The sequence below is a fragment of the Bos javanicus genome, chromosome 2, assembly GCF_032452875.1.
Source record: "Bos javanicus breed banteng chromosome 2, ARS-OSU_banteng_1.0, whole genome shotgun sequence".
NCBI lineage: Eukaryota > Metazoa > Chordata > Mammalia > Artiodactyla > Bovidae > Bos > Bos javanicus.
Genome location: NC_083869.1, coordinates 49201785 through 49223577, shown reverse-complemented (window position 1 = coordinate 49223577; position 21793 = coordinate 49201785).

The following is a 21793-nucleotide window of genomic DNA, read 5'->3' as shown; positions in this document are numbered from 1 at the left end:
TGAATCTCAAAAGACTGTAATTGTGTTCCACTCTGTAGTCAGCCTCCATTCCATGTGGCTACAGTCGGTTGTAGGTAATCAGATTACTCATGGGTTACTGCCTGCAGCCTGCAGGAGAGTGCCAAGAGTAAGAAGGCAACGTGTTGCAGGGTTAATGAAGCTTAATATGGTGCCAATATCACACTGAGCCATTGCCTACAGAGTGAGAAAGGATTATATCCCATGTTAATATGCCATTTGACCCGTGCCAGAGAAGCAGTCTAAATCACTGAATAAGTATGTAAGTCACCACTGAGAAGTGTTTGCCATGCCAGCTCTCGTTGCTGTGAAAACAAGTTGTTCCCTGCTTGTGAATTTTAACTTTGGTGCTCTTTAAAGTACAGTTTCAACATTGGCTCCCAACATCCCTGGGAAGGCCATACAGACAGACAAGATTCTCTAGATTGTAGCCAATGCAAGAAAATGTACATGCTTTTCTTCAGTTTGAACTAAACTTCTCTGGAGAATAAATCTAAGGTCAGTGTACCGCAATTTCCCAACATCCATCAGTGATTTCATCTCTCCAAATCTGCCTCTAAACAAAGGTGTTTAGGCCCTCATGGGCCTTGGGATTCTTACTGCTAGTTAAATTTTTGGTCAGATGATATCCCAATTTGTGGAACGAAGAAAACTCGGAGAATTGATAGGGAAAATAGCAAAATTCGTCAGTTTGTATTGTGAACGCTCAACCTCATAACAATAGGACAATTTAACCAACACTCCATTTCCTCATTTCCATTATGCTCTTCACATGGTGGGATGAGAATGAAGTGACTCTCACTGGTATAAGGCTATTAGAGAATATTGGTCGTGTTCTTAAATTCATAAATATTTAGGATTAAAAACCAACTTCTGAGGAGAACAAGATGGCGGAGGAGTAGATGGATGTGGCGTACATCTCTCTCCACAGATATATCGGGAATACACCTTCAGACAGAGAAATGCATGCAGAACACCAGCTGAGAGCGGACAGGAGTACCTGACCAGCAGAAAAGAAAATATAGACCCACGCAAAACTTGGTAGGGCAAAGGAACTAGGGGGGAAAACAGGAGTCTTAGTAGGACTGCACCTGCCCTTGAGGGTGGGGGAACTGAAGCAGGGGTCCAATCCCCACATCAGGGCAATTGTCTGAGTCAGAGGAGAAACATTTAAGATGGAGAGTGAAACAGCTGATCTGTTGCAGCCTAAATGGAACGAGAATCAGACAGTCCTTGCCACAGCCATACATACCCTGGACAGGGATGTAGATTCCCTGGAAGGTGCAGTGCCTGGGAGCTGGAGTTTAGGGATTGTGGAGCAATCCCAGGGCGAGGGCTGATGTTGACTGCAGAGAGACAGATCGAGGGGATGTGAGGGAGGAGACTGTGGTGGGAAATGCCTGTGGAGGAAAGCCAGGCAGCCATGGAAGCAAGGCGATACTGCTGAGTGATGTGTTTTGGGTGGAGCCATCACCATAGCCTCTCTCCCACTATATGCCATCATTGGCAGCTGAACAATAGAGAGGCTGGCCCGTCAAATGCCTGGCGCATTGAACTATAGAGTAGGACCCAACCCAGGGTGCTCCTTTAAGTGCCTGATGTGATGATCTACAGAGTAGGACCCCAGCCAGGGGGGCCTCCTCTATGTGTCTGATGCACCAAACAACAGAGAAGGACCCCAGGCAAGGGAGACCTCTAAGAGGCTGAATGGGCAGAGCTACAGAGAAAGATTGGCCAAAGAGGCCTCTGATCATGAGTTACAAGAGGCTCGAAAAAAGACTGATAGGGCCATAACTCCTGTGGCGAAGGCAGTCAGCTGTCGCTGCACACTTGGCACCACCATGGTCCCCGCAAGGCAAGCAGCTACACCACTTTCATACTCAACTCTCACTGGGGCAGAGTTGCCACAGGCAAAAAAAGTCTTGCATCTATGTGTGCAGGATCACTTCATTAGTGTCCGACTCTTCGTGACCCTGTAGACTGTGGCCTGCTAGGCTTCTCTGTCAGGGAAGGGGGTTTTCCAGGCAAGAATACTGGAGCATATTGGCCAATACTGGTTGCCATACCCTTCTAGAGCACTATATTTTCTGCTGCCCTAGCTGCCAACTCCCCTGAGTACCTGGTGCTGCCAGAACCCCTGCAACCCAAGCAGCTGCACCACCTCCGCACTTGGACCTTACAAGGGCAAACCCAAGTCTTCCAGGGCAGCCTCAGGAGCAAACCCCAGTGGACAACCCACATGAAGAGGTGGAAATAAAACCATAATTGAAACCCAGGGGCAGTGTGACTAAGGAAGAAGACCCAAAACCTTCCCACCAGCTGTACAAGCTGCAGATTAAATCCACCTGATCAACTAGGCAGATTCTGTGTCTACGAAATATATAAAAGGTCACTGAGAGCTCCCACAAAAGAAAGTGCACTAGTTCTGATAGCTGTGGACATTGGAGGCAAGAATATACGGGAGTAGGACCAGATTAGAATCTGAGCCACCCCCCACAACAGGTCCAGAGATCAGCACAATGCTGGAGGGCATCCTAGGGAGGTGAAGTGGACTGGGACTTCCAGCGAGGGAAAGGACTTTGATAGCAGTGACTCAGGAAAAACATTTATTATTCTTATGTTTTGATTTGTTCTGTAGATTCTTTTGGATTTTTTTCTTTTTTCCCCCCTTTTTCTTCCCTCCTCTGTTGTAGTTGTCAATTTTATTGAAACTATGAAATCTAATTAAGCTTTAGAGCTTTTATTTCCCCTCAGTCACTTTTTTTTATTGTTGTTATAAACCTCTGCCTCTATGTTGGGCTTTTGCAGTTCTGGGGTGTTTTTTTTCTTTTCTTTTTTTTCTCTCTCTCTTTTTTTAAATTTTCACTTTTTAAACCTATTATATGTTTTCTACATTTATTCCTTTGTTTGCCTTTCCTACTATTCTTTTCCAATTGCAGTTAATCTTTAATGTATATATATCTTCTTCATCTGCCTCTATTTAACTTTGCATAACCATTCTTTCTTTCTTATATTTCTTTCCTTTCCTTTCAAGATATTTATTAATTTTGTTTTCATTGCTTTATTCCCCACTTGGCAGCTTGCTTTAGTTTTGTTTTCCACTTTGTGCTTTAGTTAGACTGTTCTCAACTGGTAAATATAATTTTGGATTTCCTGTGTTCATCAGGTCAATCTATTGTACTTTATTTTTCTTGAACTCTATTGTCTTTGCTCATGGATGTATATGTATACATGTATATTCCATTATTTTAATTATCATTTGCCTGATTTTGTAACTGCCATTTGTCTAGGGTTCATCTTTGGTTTCTCATTTTGGGATATTTGTTTTAATCTCACTTAATGCCATAACAAACCACTTGTGGAATCTTCATTCCTGACCAGAGATAAAGCCTTTGGAGTGGGAGCACTGATTCCAAGACCCTAGACTACCAGAGAACTAACCCTAGGGGGTATAAAATAGTGAAAACTCACACAAAGGGAATGATTGGAATACAATGCCAGTAGCAACCTGGGCAGGATGCCTCTTCTTAACAACAAATAAAACAAAAATACAAACCCAATCATCAGCAGACAGGATCAGCAACTCACTGGGCCTTGCCCATCAGAGGAAAAACAAACAAACAAACAAAAACTCAGCACAAATCTCACCCTAAACAAAGCTTACACAAACCACTGGACCAACCTTAGGAGGGAAGAAAACAAAAGGAAGAAAGAATTCAAACTTGAAGCCTGGCAAAGGGAGACCTAAAACACAATAAGTTAAAAAGAAAAGAAAAGGCAGAGAAATACTACACAAATAAAGGAATGAACTAGAAACACAGAAGTCCAAATAAATGAAGAGGAAATAGGCACACTACCTGAAAAAGAATTCATAGTAATGATAGTAAAGATGATCAAAAACCTTGAAGACAAAATGGAGAAAATGCAAGAATCAATTAACAAAAACCTAGAAGAATTAAAGAATAAACATAGAGAGACAAACAACACAATTACTGAAATTAAAAGTACTCTAGAGATAATGTATTAGGAATAGGAATCAATAGTAGAATATCTGAAGCAGAAGAACAAATCAATGATCTGGAAGATAAAATGGTGGAAATAACTTCTGAAGAGCAGAATAAAGTGACAAGAATGAAAAGAACTTAAGACAGTCTCAGAGACCTCTGGGACAATATCAAATGCAACAACATTTGAATTATAGGGGTCCCTGAAGAAGAAGAGAAAAAGAAAGGGCATGAGAAAATTCTTGAAGAGATTATAGTTGAAAATTTCCCCCAAATGGAAAAGGAAATAGTGAATCAAGTCCAAGAGGCACAAAGAGTCCCATACAGGATAAACCCAAGGAGAAACATGCCAAGACACACACTAATCAAACTAACAAAGACTAAACACAAAGAAAGAATATTAAAAGCAGCAAGGGAAAAGCAACAACTAACATACAAGGGAAATCCCCTACGCTTAACAGCTGATCTTTCAACAGAAACTCTGCAGGCTAGAAAGGAATGGCAGGATATACTTAAAGTACTGAAAGGGAAAAATCAACAACTAAGATTACTGTACCCAGCAAGGATCATCCATCATTCAAAATTGATGGAGAAATGAAAAAGCTTTTCAGACAAGAAAAAGTTAAGAGAATTCAGTACCACCAAACCAGCTTTACAACAAATGTTAAAGGGGCGTATATAGTCAAGAAATACAAGAGAAGGAAAAGGATCTGCAAAATCAACTCCAAACAATTTAAAAAGTGACAATAGAATAAATATATCAATAATTACTTTAAATGTAAATGAATTAAATGCTCTAACCAAAAGACAGACTGGCTGAATGAATACAGAAACAAGACTCATACATATGCTGTCTACAAGAAACACACTTTAGTCCTCAAGACACATATACTGAAAGCGAGAGGATGGGAAAATATATTCCATGCAAATGGGAAGTAAAAGAAATCTGGAGTAGCGATCCTATATCTGACAAAACAGACCTTAAATAAAGAAGATTAAAAGAAATAAGGAAGGACACTACATAATGATCCAGGAATCAATCCAAGATGAACAGATAACAATTGAAACAATCTATGCACCCAACATAGAAGCAGCTCAATACATAAGACAAACACTAACAGACATGAAAGGAGAAATTCCTGGTAACAAATATAGTAGAAGACTTTAGCACTCTACCCACTCTGTCCACTCTACCCAATGGACAGATCATCAAAACAGAAAAGTAATAAGGAAACACAAGTCTTGCATGATACATTAGATGAGATGGATCTCATTGATATTTTCAGGACATTCCATCCAAATGCAGAAGAATACACTTTCTTCTCAAGTGCACATGGAACATTTTCCAGGATAGACCACATCTTGGGTCACAAATCAAACCTCAGTAAGTTTAAGAGAATTGAAATCATATTAAGCATCTTCTCTGATCACAACACTATGAGACTAGATATCAGTTATAGAATAAAACTGTAAGAAACACAAACACGTTTCTAAATAACCAACGGGTTACTAAAGAAATCAAAAATGAAATGAAAAAAATTCTAGATACAAATGACAATGAAAACGTGACATCTCAAAACCTATGAAATGCAGCAAAAACAGTCCTAAGAGGGAAGTGTATAGCAATATACACTACCTCAAGCAATCCTACCTCAAGAAACAAGAAAAACTTTTAATAGACTACCTAATTTCACACCTAAAATAACTGGAAAAAGAACAACAAAGAACCCCCAAAATTAGTATAAGGAAAGAAACCATAAATATCGGAGCAGAAATAACTGAAAAAGAAATGAAAGAAACAATAGTATAGATTGATAAAACTAAAAGATGGTTCTTTGAGAAGATAAACAAAACTGACAAACCTTTAGCCAGACTCATTAAGAAAAAAATAGAAGAATCAAATCAACAAAATTAAAAATGAAAAAGGAGAGGTTACAATAGACAATGCAGAAATACAAAGGGTTTAAGAGACTATTATGAACAACTATATGGCAATAAAATGGATAACCTGGAAGAAATGGACAGATTCTTAGAAAAGTTCAATCTTCCAAGACTGAACCAGGAAGAAATAGAAATTATGAACAACCCAATTACAAGCACTGAAATTGAAGCCATGATCAAAAATCTCCCCAAACACAAAAGCCCAGGACCAGATGGCTTCACAAGAGAACTCCAGGAAACATTTGGATAAGACCTAATGCCTTATCTTTCTAAAACTCTTTGAAAAAAATTGCAGAGGAAGGAACACTTCCAAATTCATTCTACTAGGCCACCATCACCCTGATACCAAAACCAGACAAAGACAACACATAAAAAAAGAAAACTATAGGCCAATATCACTGATGAACATAGATGCAAAAATCCTCAACAAAATTTTAGCAAATAGAATTCAGCAACACATCAAAAAGCTCATACACCATGATCAAGTTGGGTTTATTCCAGGAATGCAAAGATTCTTCAATATACACAAATCTATCAATGTGACACACCATATTAACAAATTGAAAGATAAAAATCATATGATCATTTTAATAGATGCAGAAAAAGCCTTTGACAAAATTCAGCACCCATTTATGATTAAAACCCTTCAAAAAATGGGCATAGAAGGAACCTACTTCACCGTAGTAAGGGCCATATATGATAAGCCTACAGCAAATATTATTCTCAATGGTGAAAAACTGAAAGCATTCCCCCTAAGATCAGGAACAAGACAAGGGTGCCAACTTTCACCATTATTATTCAACATAGTTCTGGAAGTCCTAGCTTTAGCAATCAGAGAAGCAAAAGAAATAAAAGGAATCCAGACGGGAAAAGAAGAAATAAAGCTCTCACTGTTGGTAGATGACATGATACTGTCCATAGAAAACCCTAAAGATAGTATCAGAAAATTACTAGAGCTAATCAGTGAATTTAGCAAGTTGCAGGACACAAAATCAATACACAGAAATCACTTGCATTTCTATATACTAACAATGAAAAATCAGAAAGAGAAATTAAAGAATCAATCCTATTCACCTTTTGCAACAAAAAGAATTAAATATCTTGGAATAAACTTACCTAAGGAGACAAAAGAACTGTACACAGAAAATTATAAGACACTGATGAAAAAAATCAAAGACAACATTAACAGATAGAGAGATATTCCATGTTTCTGGTTAGGAAGAATCAATACTGTGAAAATGACTATACTATGAAACACAACCTACAGATTCAATGCAATCCTTATCAAATTACCAATGGCATTTTTCACAGAACTAGAACAAAAAAATTCACAATTCATATGGAAACACAAAAGACCCTGAAAAGCCAAAGCAGTCTTGAGAAAGAAGAATGGAGCTGGAGGAATCAACCTTTCTGACTTCAGATCATATTACAAAGCTACAGTCATCAAGACAATATGATATTGGCACAAAAACAGAAATATAGGTCAATAGAACAAGATAGAAAGCCCAGAATTAAACCTATGCATCTATGGGTACCTTATTTTTGACAAAAGAGGCAAGAATACACAGTGGGGCAAAAACAGCCTCTTCAATAAATGGTTCTGAGAAAACTGGACAGTTGAAGAGGAACTCAAAAGCCTCTTGATGAAAGTGAAAGTGGAGAGTGAAAAAGTTGGCTTAAAGCTCAACATTCAGAAAACGAAGATCATGGCATCCGGTCCCACCACTTCATGGGAAATAGATGGGGAAACAGTGGAAACAGTGTCAGACTTTATTTTTCTGGGCTCCAAAATAGCTACAGATGGTGACTGCAGTCATGAAATTAAAAGAAGCTTACTCCTTGGAAGGAAAGTTATGACCAACCTAGATAGCATATTCAAAAGCAGAGACATTACTTTGCCAACAAAGGTTCGTCTAGTCAAGGCTATGATTTTTCCTGTGGTCATGTATGGATGTGAGAGTTGGACTGTGAAGAAGGCTGAGCATCAAAGAATTGATGCTTTTGAACTGTGGTGTTGGAGAAGACTCTTGAGAGTCCCTTGGACTGCAAGGAGATCCAACCAGTCCATTCTCAAGGAGATCAGCCCTGGGATTTCTTTGGAAGGAATGATGCTTAAGGTGAAACTCCAGTACTTTGGCCACCTCATGGGAAGAGTTGACTCATTGGAAAAGACTCTGATGCTGGGAGGGATTGGGGGCAGGAGGAGAAGGGGACGACAGAGGATGAGATGGCTGGATGGCATCACTGACTCGATGGACATGAGTCTGGGTGAACTCTGGGAGTTGGTGATGGACAGGGAGGCCTGGCGTGCTGCAGTTCATGGGGTCACAAAGAGTCGGACACGACTGAATGACTGATCTGATCTGATCTGATCTGATGTGTAAAAAGAATGAAATTAGGACATTTCCTGACACCATACATGAAGATAAACTCAAAATGGAATAAAGACCTAAATGTAAGACCAGAAACTAAAACTCTTAGAGGAAAACATAGGCAGAACAGCCAGTGACATAAATCAAAGCAAGATCCTCTAAGACCCACCTCCTAGAGTAACGGAAATACAAACGAAAGTAAACAAGTGGGACCTGATTAAACTTAAAAACTTTAGCACAGCAAAGGAAATTATAAGCAAGGTGAAAAGACAACCCACAGAATGGGAGGAAATAATAGCAAATGAAACAACTGACAAGGGATTCATTTCCAAAATATACAAGCAGCTCATACAATTCAATACCAGGGGGAAAAAAAAAAAGCCGATCGAAAAGTGGGAAAAAAGACCTAAACAGACATTTCTCCAAAAAAGACATACTGATGGCTAACAAACACATGAAAAAATGCTCAACATCGCTCATTAATCAGTTCAGTTCAGTCACTCGGTTGTGTCCAACTCTTTGCGACCCCATGAATTGCAGCCTGCCAGGTCTCCCTGTCCATCACCAACTCCCAGAGTTCACTCAAACTCACATCCATTGGGTAGGTGATGCCATCCAGCAATCTCATCCTCTGTCATCCCCTTCTCCTCCTGCCACCAATCCCTCCCAGCATCAGAGTCTTTTCCAATGAGTCAATTCTTTGCATGAGGTGGCCAAAGCACTGGAGTTTCAGCTTTAGCATCATTCCTTCCAAAGAACACCCAGGGCTGATCTCCTTGAGAATGGACTGGTTGGATCTCCTTGCAGTCCAAGGGACTCTCAAGAGTCTTCTCCAACACCACAGTTCAAAAGCATCAATTCTTCGGCGCTCAGCCTTCTTCGCAGTCTGACTCTCACATCCATATATGACCACAGGAAAAACCATAACCTTGACTAGATGGACATTTGTTGGCAAAGTAATGTCTCTACTTTTGAATATGCTATCTAGGTTGGTCATAACTTTCCTTCCAAGAAGTAAGCATCTTTTAATTTCCTGGCTGCAATCACCATCTGCACTTATTTTGGAGCCCAAAAATTATTAGAGAAATGCAAATCAAAATTACAATGAGTTATCATCTTACACTCGTCAGAAAGTCCCTCATCAAAAAGTCTACAAACAATAAATGCTGGAAAGGTTGTGGAGAAAAGGGAACACTCTTGCACTGTTGGTGGGAATGTAAATTGATACAGCCCCTATGGAAGATGGTATGGAGATTCCTTTAAAAACTAGGAACAAATCCACCATATGAGCCAGCAATCCCACTCCTAGGCATATACCCTGAAGAAACCAAAATTGAAAGAGACACATGTATCCCATTGTTCATTGCAGCACTATTTACAATAGCTAGAACATGGAAGCAACCTAGATGTCCATCAACAGATGAATGGATAAAGAAGTTGTGGTATATATACACAATGGAAAAGTACTCAGCCATAAAAGGGAACGCATTTGAGTCAGTCTAATGAGGTGGATGAAGCTAGAACCTAGTATACAGAGTGAAGTGAGTCAGGATGAGAAAGATAAATACTGAATTCTAATGCATGTATATGGAATCTACAACATTTACAGGGCAACAGTGGAGAAACAGACATAGAGAATAGACTTATGGACATGGGGAATGGGGAGGAGAGGGTGAGATGTATGGAAAGAGTAACATGGAAACTTACATTTAGTTCAGTTCAGCTCAGTCTCTCAGTAGTGTCCGACTCTTTGTGACCCCACGGACTGCAGCACGCCAGGCCTCCCTGTCCATCACCAACTCCTGGAGTCCACGCAAACCCATGTCCATTGAGTCAGTGATGCCATCCAACCATCTCATCCTCTGTCGTCCCCTTCTCCTGCCCTCAATCCCTCCCAGCATCAGGGTCTTTTCAAGTGAGTCACCTCTTAGCATCAGGTGGCCAAAGTATTGGAGTTTCAGCTTCAACATCAGTCCTTCCAATGAACACTCAGGACTGATCTCCTTTAGGATGGACTGGTTGGATCTCCTCGCAGTCCAAGGGACTCTCAAGAGTCTTCTCCAACACCACAGTTCAAAAGCATCAATTCTTTGGCACTCAGCTTTCTTTATAGTCCAACTCTCACATCCATACATGACCACTGGAAAAACCATAACCTTGACTAGATGGATGTTTGTTGGCAAAGTAATGTCTCTGCTTTTGAATATGCTGTCTAGGTTGCTCATACCTTTCCTTCCAAGGAGTAAGTGTCTTTTAATTTCATGGCTGCAATCACCTTCTGCAGTGATTTTGGAGCCCAGAAAAATAAAGTCACTCTTTCTCCATCTATTTCCCATGAAGTGATGGGACCAGATGCCATGATCTTAGTTTTCTGAATGTTGAGTTTTAAGCCAACTTTTTCACTCTCCTTTTTCACTTTCATCAAGAGGTTCTTTAGTTTTTCTTTGCTTTCTGCCTTAAGAGTGGTGACATCTGCATATATGAGGTTATTGATATTTCTCCCAGCAATCTTGATTCCAGCTTGTGCTTCTTCCAGCCCAGCATTTCTCATGATGTACTCTGCATATAAGTTAAACAAGCAGGGTGACAATATACAGCCTTGAAGTACTCTTTTTCCTATTTGGGACCAGTCTGTTGTTCCATGTCCAGTTCTAACTGTTGCTTCCTGGCCTGCGTACATAGTTCTCCAGAGGCTGGTCAGGTGGTCTGGTATTCGCATCTCTTTCAGAATTTTCCAGAGTTTATTGTTATCCACACAGTCAAAGGCTTTGGCATAGTCAATAAAGCAGAAATAGATGTTTTTCTGGGACTCTCTTGCTTTTTCCATGACCCAGCAAATGTTGGCTATTTGATCTCTGGTTCCTCTGCCTTTTCTAAAACCAGCTTGAACATCTGGAAGTTCACAGTTCATGTATTGCTGAAGTCTGGCTTGGAGAATTTTGAGCATTACTTTACTAGCGTGTGACATGAGTGCAATTGTTCAGTAGATTGAGCATTCTTTGGCATTGCCTTTCTTTGGAAACTTACATTACCATATGTAAAATAGAAGCCAACGGGAATTTTCTGTATGGGTCAGGAAGCTCAAACAGGGGCTCTGTATCAATGTAGACGGGTGGGATGGGGAGGGAGATGGAAGGGAGGTTCAAGAGGGAGGGGAATATATATATACCTATGGGTGATTTATGTTGAGGTTTCACAGAAAACAGAAAAATTCTCTAAAGCAATTATCCTTCGATAAAAAAAAAACTAACATCAGAAAAATCTATATGATTTTCCACATGTTGTTAGGTCACTTAAAAATTATTTTAATTCCTAGTTAGAGAAGCAAAGAATTAATTCAAGTTAAGCATACTCCAGAGCAGTGATGTAGTATTTTGTTAATATTTTCTTCTTGCAGTCCATTTGTTTGCTGTTTGAATAGGAAATGCATGTAAAGGGTGCAAACTCCAAAAGATACAAAAGCAAATACAGCTCCCATTTCTTACAGTAACCAATTGCTCCTATATCTTATCAGAAATATTCCATTAGTATACTTGCATATATCCACCTTTGTATTTAGTAATTATGAATCTACCTAGATATGCTTGTATATATATGTGGTGGTGGTTCAGTTGTTAAGTCGTGTCTGACTCTTGCGACCCCATGGACTGTAGCCTGTCAGCCTCCTCTGTCCGTAGGGATTCTCTAGGAAAGAATACTGGAGTGGATTGCCAGTTCCTTCCCCAGGGAATTTTCCCAACCCAGGAATCAAACCCAGGTCTCTCTCTCTCTATATATATATATATATATATATATACATATATATATATATACACATATATATATATATATACACATACACACACACATACAAATCCGTGCACACACACACACACACACATACAAATCCATGCACACACACACACACACATCATATTTTTGAGGAGTTTACATTTGCAGAGATTTACAGTTAGTTTTAAAATGAGATATAAGTTAAAGGACAAAAAACTTAAATGTATAATTTGATGGTATTTTACATAATACATGGTCACATAACTAGATTATTTCCACAACCTCACAAGGTCCCTTTTGTCACCTATCAAAAACTTTATATTAGTAAGAATAATATCACATACACATTTTTGGACCCATGTTCTTTTATTTGACATTATGATTGTGAAATTTACCTCTACTCTTGGGTGAACAGTAGATCATTCTTTTTGGAGATTTTATTTTTTAGATTTAGCAAAATTTACAAGAAGGTATAGAAATTTCCTATATATTCTGGCCCTGTGCATGCACATCATCCTCTATTATCAGTGTCCCCTACCAGAGTCATACATTTGTTACAGTTGATGAACTGATACATCAATCATAATTACCCAAATAGTCTATAGTTTACATTAGTGAAGTGAGTGAAAGTCAGTCAGTCATGTCCAACTCTTTGCAAGCCAATGGACTATACAGTCCATGGAATTCTCCAGGCCAGAATACTGGCGTGGGTAGCCTTTCTCTTCTCCAGGGGGTCTTCCCAACCCAGGGATTGAACCCAGGTCTCCCATATTGCAGGCAGATTCTTTACCAGCTGAGCCACAGGGGAAGCCCAAGAATACTGGAGTGGGTAGCCTATCCCTTCTCTAGCAGATCTTCCTGACCCAGGAATGGAACTGGGGTCTCCTGTATTGCAGGAAGATTCTTTACCAACTGAGCTATCTGGGAAGCCCCTGTTTACATTAGGGAATTCATTCATTTTTTCATCTGATACTCCATTGTACCTAAAGAAAGTATCACAAAATAAAACAAATCACACAAATGTTTTGGCTTCCCAGTGCATATAAAAATTATGTTTATACTACACTGTAGTCTGCTAAGTGTACAATAGCATTATGTATTAAAATGTGCATACCTTAATTAAAAATGCTTTATTACTAAAAAAATGCTACCCATCATATGAGCCTCCAGTGGGTTGTAAATTTTTTTGCTGATGAAGAGTTTCACCTCAGTGTTGATGTTTGCAGACTGATAAGTGTAGTGATTGCTGAAGGTTGGAGTTCATGTGGCAGTTTCTTAAAATAAGACAATGAAGTGTGCCACACTGACTGACTGACTTTTATGAACAATTTCTCTGTAGCATACAATCCTGTTCAATAGACTTTTATCCACTATGGAATTCCTTTCAAAACTGAGTTAATCCTCTCAAACCATGCTGCTGCTTTATCAACTAAGTTTATGTAATATTTTACATAATTTGTTTTTTTTTACAAATTTATTGTGGTATAATAATCTGTACATTACTTTGCCAACAAAAGTCCATATAGTCAAAGCTATAGTTTGAGAGATGCACCATAAAAAAAGCTGAGTTCCAAAGAATTGATGCTTTTGAACTGTGGTATTGGAGAAGACTCTTGATAGTCTCTTGGACATCAAGGAGATCCAGTCAGTCAATTCTAAAGGAAATCAGTCCTGAATATTCATTGGAAGGACTGATGCTGAAGCTGAAGTTCCAATACTTTGGCCACCTGATGCAAAGAACTGACTCTTTGGAAAAGACCCTGATGCTGGGCAAGACTGAAGGCACGAAAAGGGGATGACAGTGGGTGAGGTGGTTGGATAACATCACCAACTTGATGGACATGAATTTGAGCAAGCTCTGAAAGTTGGTAATGGACAGGGAAGCCTGGTGTGTTGCCCTCCATGGGACTGCAGAGTCAGACACAACTGAGCAACTGAACTGAACTGAATATATACATCTAAAATGTTCAATTTGATAGGCTTTGACATGTGTTTAATTGTGAAGTAATTACTACAATGTAGATAACAAACATGTCCATCACCCCCACAAGTTTCCTCATACTGATGTAATCTATCCTTCCCTCCCTCCAGCCTCAGGTAACCACTGATATACTTTCTCTCACTATAGGTTAGTTTACAATTTCTAGAATTTTATATAAATGGAATCATAGAATATTTACTCTTTCATGTTTGGCTTCTTTCACTCAACACAGTTACTTTAAGATACTACATGTAGTAACAGTTCTTATTTTCTAAATTGGGATAGAGTTGCTTTACAGTGTGGGGTCAATTTCTGCTGTACAATGAAGTGAATCAGCTATATGTGAACATGCATCCCCTCTCTCTTGGATCTTCCTCCCACCCCACTCCCATCCTACCCATCTAGGTCTCCAAGAGCACTGAGGTGAGCTCCCTGCATTATACAGTAGGTTCCCACTAGCTATCTGTTTTAAAAATGGCAGTACACATAGTGTTTCACAGTATTCCATAGCTTGTTGAACAACTCACTTGTTGATGAATATATGGGTTATTTCCAGTGTTGATTATTATAAATAAAGGTGCTATAAAAAATGAGAAAAAAGTCTTTGTGTGGATATTAGCTCATGTTTATTTTGGGTAAATACTTAGGAATAGAATGACAAGGTTGTATAGTAGGTGTAAGCTTACATTTTTTTTTAAACTGCCAATATATTCTCTAAAGTGGTTATATCATTTTATATTCCAAGTGATGTGTATGAGCTTTCTAGCAGCACAGTGGTGCCAACACTTAATATGATCAGTATTTTTAAAAAATTTAGCCATTACAGTTGGTATTAAGGAATATCTCAATGGAATTTAATTTGCACTCCCTAACAGTTAGAACTGGACATGGAACAACAGACTGGTTCCAAATAGGAAAAGGAATATGTCAAGGCTGTATATTGTCACCCTGCTTATTTAACTTATATGCAGAGTACATCATGAGAAACACTGGACTGGAAGAAACACAAGCTGGAATCAAGATTGCTGGGAGAAATATCAATAACCTCAGATATGCAGATGACACCACCCTTATGGCAGAAAGTGAAGAGGAACTAAAAAGCCTCTTGATGAAAGTGAAAGAGGAGAGTGAAAAAGTTGGCTTAAAGCTCAACATTCAGAAAACGAAGATCATGGCATCTGGTCCCATCACTTCATGGGAAATAGATGGGGAAACAGTGGAAACAGTGTCAGACTTTATTTTTTGGGGCTCCAAAATCACTGCAGATGGTGACTGCAGCCATGAATTTGAAAGACGCTTACTCCTTGGAAGGAAAGTTATGAGCAACCTAGACAGCATATTCAAAAGCAGAGACATTACTTTGCCAACAAATGTTCATCTAGTCAAGGCTATGGTTTTTCCTGTGGTCATGTATGGATGTGAGAGTTGGACTGTGAAGAAGGCTGAGCGCCGAAGAATTGATGCTTTTGCACTGTGGTGTTGGAGAAGACTCTTGCAAGTCCCCTGGACTGCAAGGAGATCCAACCAGTCCATTCTGAAGGAGATCAGCCCTGGGATTTCTTTGGAGGGAATGATGCTGAAGCTGAAACTCTAGTACTTGGCCACCTCATGTGAAGAGTTGACTCATTGGAAAAGACCCTGATGCTGGGAGGGATTGGGGGCAGGAGGAGAAGGGGACAACAAAGGATGAGATGGCTGGATGGCATCACTGACTCAATGGACGTGGGTCTGAGTGAACTCTGGGAGTTGGTGATGGACAGGGAGACCAGGTGTGCTGCGATTCATGGGGTCGCAAAGAGTAGGACATGACTGAGCAACTGAACTGAACTGAGCAGAATTTCAATTGGTGTAGAACATTTGTTTCATGTGCTCATCTCCTATATGCATATTTTCTTTCCATGAAATGGCTATTCAACTATTTTGTCCATTTTAAGTGGGGCTATTCGTTGTCTTATAAGAATTGTTTGCAAATTCTACATACAAGTCCTTTGTCAGATACATGATTTGCAAAATTTTATTTTAGTCAGCTGCCTGCTCTTAACAGTGGCTTTAGAAGAATAAAAGTTTTACTCTTGCTAAAGAGCAACTTATTGATTTTATTCTTTAATAGTTCATGCTTTTGTGTTCTATTTAAGAATTCTTAAAATTCTCCAATTTTATTTTGGATGGAGATTTAGGAGGGAGAGGACATATATTTGTCCCCTATTAATGTGTTAGAGATTCAGGAGGGAGGGGACATATGTATGCCTATGTCCAATTCATGTTGATGTATGGCAAAAGCCATTACAATATTGTTGAGTAATTATCCTCCAATTAAAATAAATAAATTAGAAAAATCAAATGATGATGTATGTGTAAGTTTATTTTGGACATCCCATTCAGTTCCAATAATCCATTCTTGGTCACCATAGCTTTATAAGTCTGAAATCAGATATTCTGTGTTATCTGATTTTGTTCTTTTTCAAAGGCCTTTTGGCTATTTTAGGTTTTCTGTACTTCTATACAAATTTTAGAATCAGTTTGATAATTTCTACAAAAAAAAGAGCCATATTTGATTTTGTTTGCTATTGTAATGAATCTATAAATAAATTTGGGTAAAATTGTCATGATAACAATATTAACTTTTCATCAGTTAACAAAGTATTTGTTGTTGGTGTTTAGTTGCTCAGTAGTGTCCTACTTTGTGCGACCCCAAACACTGCAGCATGCCAGACTTCCCTGTCCTTCACTGTCTCTCAGAGTTTGCTCAGACTCATGTCCATTGAGTCAGCGATGCTATCCAACCGTCTCATTCTCTTGCCCCCTTCTCAGGTCCTCAGTCTTTCTTAGCATCAGTGTCTTTTCCAATGAGTTGGTTGGTTCTTCACATCAAAGTATATATTTTTACTAATTTAGTCATATTTAATTCTCTCAGAAACATTTTGTAATTCTTAGTGCAGAAGGTTTTTTACATCTTTTGCCAGATTTATACCTAAGTATTTCATATTCTGGTGGGCTACAGTCCATGGGGTTGCAAAAGAGTTGGACATGACTTAGTGACTCAGTTCAGTTCAGTTCAGTTCAGTCGCTCAGTCGTGTCCGACTCTTTGCAACCCCATGAATTGCAGCACACCAGGCCTCCCTGTCCATCACCATCTCCTGGAATTCACTCAAACTCACGTCCATTGAGTCGGTGATGCCATCCAGCCATCTCATCCTCTGTCATCACCTTCTCCTCTTGCCCCCAATCCCTCCCAGCATCAGAGTCTTTTCCAATGAGTTCACATGAGGTGGCCAAAGTACTGGAGCTTCAGCTTTAGCATCATTCCTTCCAAAGAATACCCAGGACTGATAGCCTTTAGAATGGACTGGTTAGATCTCCTTGCAGTCCAAGGGACTCTAAAGAGTCTTCTCCAACACCACAGTTCAAAAGCATCAATTCTTCAGCGCTCAGCTTTCTTCACAGTCCAACTCTCACATCCATACATGACTACTGGAAAAACCATAGCCTTGCCTAGGCGGACCTTTGTTGGCAAGGTAATGTCTCTGCTTTTTAATATGCCATCTAGGTTGGTCATAACTTTCCTTCCAAGGTGTAAGTGTCTTCTAATTTCGTGGCTGCAATCACCATCTTCAATGATTTTGGACTTAGTGACTAAACAACAAAAATTTCATATTCTTGTATTCCCAGGGTGGTTCGGTGGTAAAGAATCTGCCTGCCAATGCAGGAGTCATGGGTTCAATCCTTGGGTCAGGAAGATCCCCTGGAGAAGGAAATTACAACCCATTCCAGTATTATTCCCTGGGAAATACCATGGACAAAGGAGCAGAGCAGGCTACAGTCCATGGTATCACAAGAGTCAGACACGACTTAGCAACTTCACAACAATTCATTTTTTTAAATTTTATATAAGAGTATAGTTGATTAACAATGTATTAGATTCAGGTGTACAACAAAGTGATTAAGTTATACATTTAATCTATTCTTTTTCAAATTATGTTCCCATTTAGGTTATTACTTCCTGGAGAAGGAAATGGCAACCCACTCCAGTACTCTTGCCTGAAGAATCCCATGGACTGAGGAGCCTGGTAGGCTACAGTCCATGGGGTCACAAAGAGCTGGACATGACTGAGCAACTTTACTTCACTTCACTTTTAGGTTATTACAGAATATTGAGCAGAGTTCCCAGTGCTGTACAGTAAGTCTTTGTCGGTTATCCATTTTAAATATAGCAGTGTGTCAATCCCAAGCTTCTCAACTATCTCTCCCTATCCTTCCCCTCTGGTTCAGTTCAGTTCAGTCACTCAGTTATGTGCAACTCTTTGCAACCCCATGGACTGAAGCACACCAGGATCCCCTCTGGTAATTCTAAGTTGTTTTTGATGATACTATCAATGGTATTTTTTATTTCAATTTCTGATTGCTTGTAAGCAGTATAAAGAAAACTAATTGATTTTTCCATAATGGCCTTGTATTCTATAACTCCTCTAACCTTATTAATTTACTAGCTTTCTAGGTACATTCCACTAGATTAAATTCATAGACTACTATGTCATCTGAGTATAAAGACTGCTTTATTACCTCCTTTACATTCTGGATGCCTCTTATTTCTTTTTCTTGCCTTATTATGCCAGATAAACCCTCCAGAGCACAGTTGTGAATAGAAGTGGTGAGAGTGGGCAAGTTTGCCATTTTCCTGATCTTAGAGGGGAAATGTTGTTTTCAACACTAATAATGATGTTAGCCGGAGAAGGCAATGGCACCCCACTCCAGTACTCCTGCCTGGAAAATCCCATGGACGGAGGAGCCTGGTAGGCTGCAGTCCATGGGGTCGCTAAGAGTCAGACACGACTGAGCGACTTCACTTTCACTTTTCACTTTCATGCATCAGAGAAGGAAATGGCATCCCACTCCAGTGTTCTTGCCTGGAGAATTCCAGGGACGGGGGAGCCTGGTGGGCTGCCATCTATGGGGTCACACAGAGTCAGACACAACTGAAGTGACTTAGCAGTAGCAGCAATGATGTTAGTTGTAGATTTTTCACAGATGATCTTTATCAGGTTGAGGAGATTCCTTCCTATATCTGGTTTTCTGATATGTATTTATTTAATGAATGGATGTTGGATAAATCATATTTGGAATAAACCATTTTTGGTCATGATATATTATCATTTTTATATCTTGTGGGATTTGACTGGCTAAAACTCTGTTAAGAATTTATTCATTTATGCCAATGAGGGATACTGGTCTATAGTTTTCCTTTCTTGTTAGATCATTTCTTTTCTGTTGTTTGTTCATTGGTTGGTTTTTATCAAGGAAATACTGAAGTCATAAAAGAGTTGGGAAGAATTTCTTCCATTTTCTGAAATTGTATAGAATTGGTATCATTTCCTTATTAAATATTTAGTATCAGTCACCAGAAAGGTAATCTAGGTTTGGAATATTACTGTGAAAATACCTTTACCTGAAAATTTATTTATTTTAACAGGTATGGAGCTATTCAGATTTTCTTTTTTTTCTTTTTTGAGTGAGCTTGGCTATATGTGTCCTTCAAAATATGCATCCATTTCATCTAAGTTACTAAATTTATAAGCATAAATTTCTTCATATTTTCCTATTATTTTTAAAATTTCTATAGAATCTAGTAGAGGCTATCATTTTCCTATCTGTGAGTGTGGAAATTTTTGTCTTTTTTCCTGATCAATCTGGCTAGGGCTTTATCAATTTTTTGATCCTTCTAAAAAATAGTTTGTGATGTTACTAGTTTTTTTTTTTTCTTAATTTTTTTTATTAAAGTATAATTGCTTTACAGAATTTTTTTATTTTCTGTCAAACCTCAACATGAATCACCCATAGGTATACATATATTCCCCTCCCTCTTGAACCTCCCTTCCATCTCCCTCCGCATCCCACCCCACTAGATTGATACAGAGCCCCTGTTTGAGCTTCCTGAGCCATACAGCAAATTCCCGTTGGCTATCTATTTTACATATGGTAATGTAAGTTCCCATGTTACTCTTTCCATACATCTCATCCTCTCCTCCCCTCTCCCCATGTCCATAAGTCTATTCTCTATGTCTGTTTCTCCATTGCTGCCCCGTAAATAAATTCTTCAGTACCATTTTCCTAGATTCCATGTATGTGTGTTAAATTACGATATTTATCTTTTCTCTCTGACTCACTTCACTCTGTATAATAGGTTCTAGGTTCATCCACCTCATTGGAACTAACTCAAATGTGTTCCTTTTTATGGCTGATTAATATTCCATTGTGTATATGTACCACAACTTCTTTATCCATTCATCTGTCAATGGACATCTAGGATGCTTCCATGTTCTAGCTATTGTAAATAGTGCTGCAATGAACAATGGGCTACATGAGTCTTTTTCAATTTCAGTTTCTTCAGGGTATATGCATAGGAGTGGGATTACTGGGTCATATGGTGGTTTTATTCCTTTTTTTTTTTTTAAGGAATCTCCATACCATCTAACATAGTGATTTTTTACCACACCTTAAATCTCAGTGCTTCTAATTGGGTTGTTTATAATTTCAATTTCTTCCTGGCTCAGTCTTGGAAGATTGGACTTTTCTAAGAATCTGTCCATTTTTTCCAGATTATCCATTTTATTGCCAGATAGTTGTTTTTAATAGTCTCTTATAATCCTTTATATTTCTGCATTGTTTGTTGTAACCTCTCCTTTTTCATTTCTAATTTTGTTGATTTGATTCTTCTCTCTCTTTTTATTGATGAGTCTCATTAAATGTTTGTCAATTTTGTTCATCTTCTCAAAGAACCAGCTTATAGATTTATTTATCTTTACTATTGTCTTTCATTTCTTTTTCAGTTATTTCTGCTCTAATTTTTATGATTTCTTTCCTTATACTAATTTTGTTGTTGTTGTTGTTGTTCTTTCCAGTTGTTTTAGGTGTGAAATTAGGTTGTCTATTCAATGTTTTTCTTGTTTCTTGGGGTAGAATTATATTGCTATACACTTCCCTCTTAGGACTGTTTTGGCTGCATCCCATAGATTTTGAGTTGTTGTGTTTTCATTATCACTTGTTTCTAGAAATGATTTTATTTCACTTTTGATTTCTTCAGTAACCTGTTGGTTATTTAGAAACATGTCATTTAATCTCCATGTGTTTGAGTTTCTTACAGTTTTTTCCCTTGTAATTGATATCTAGTCTCTTAGTGTTGTGGTCAGAGAAGATGCTTGTATGATTTCAAATTTCTTAAATTTACTGAGGTTTGATTTGTGACCCAAGATGTGGTCTATCCTGGAAAATGTTCCACGTGCACTTGAGAAGAAAGTGTAATCTTCTGCATTGGGATGGAACGTCCTGAAGATATCAATGGGATCCATCTCATCTAACGTATCATTTAAGACTTGCTCTTCCTCATTAATTTTCTGTTTTGATGATCAGTCCATTGGTATGGGTAGAGTGCTAAAGTCTCCTACTATTATTTTGTTACCATCAGTTTCTCCTTTCATGACTGTTAGTGTTTGTCTTATGTACTGAGCTGCTCCTATGTTGGGTGCATAGATATTTACAATTGTTATCTCTTCCTCTTGGACTGATCCCTGGATCATTATGTAATGTCTTTCCTTATTTCTTTTAATCTTCTTTATTTTAAGGTCTATTCTGTCAGATATGAGGATTGCTACTCCAGCTTTCTTTTGATCCCATTTGTACGGAATGTATTTTTCCATCCTTTCATTTT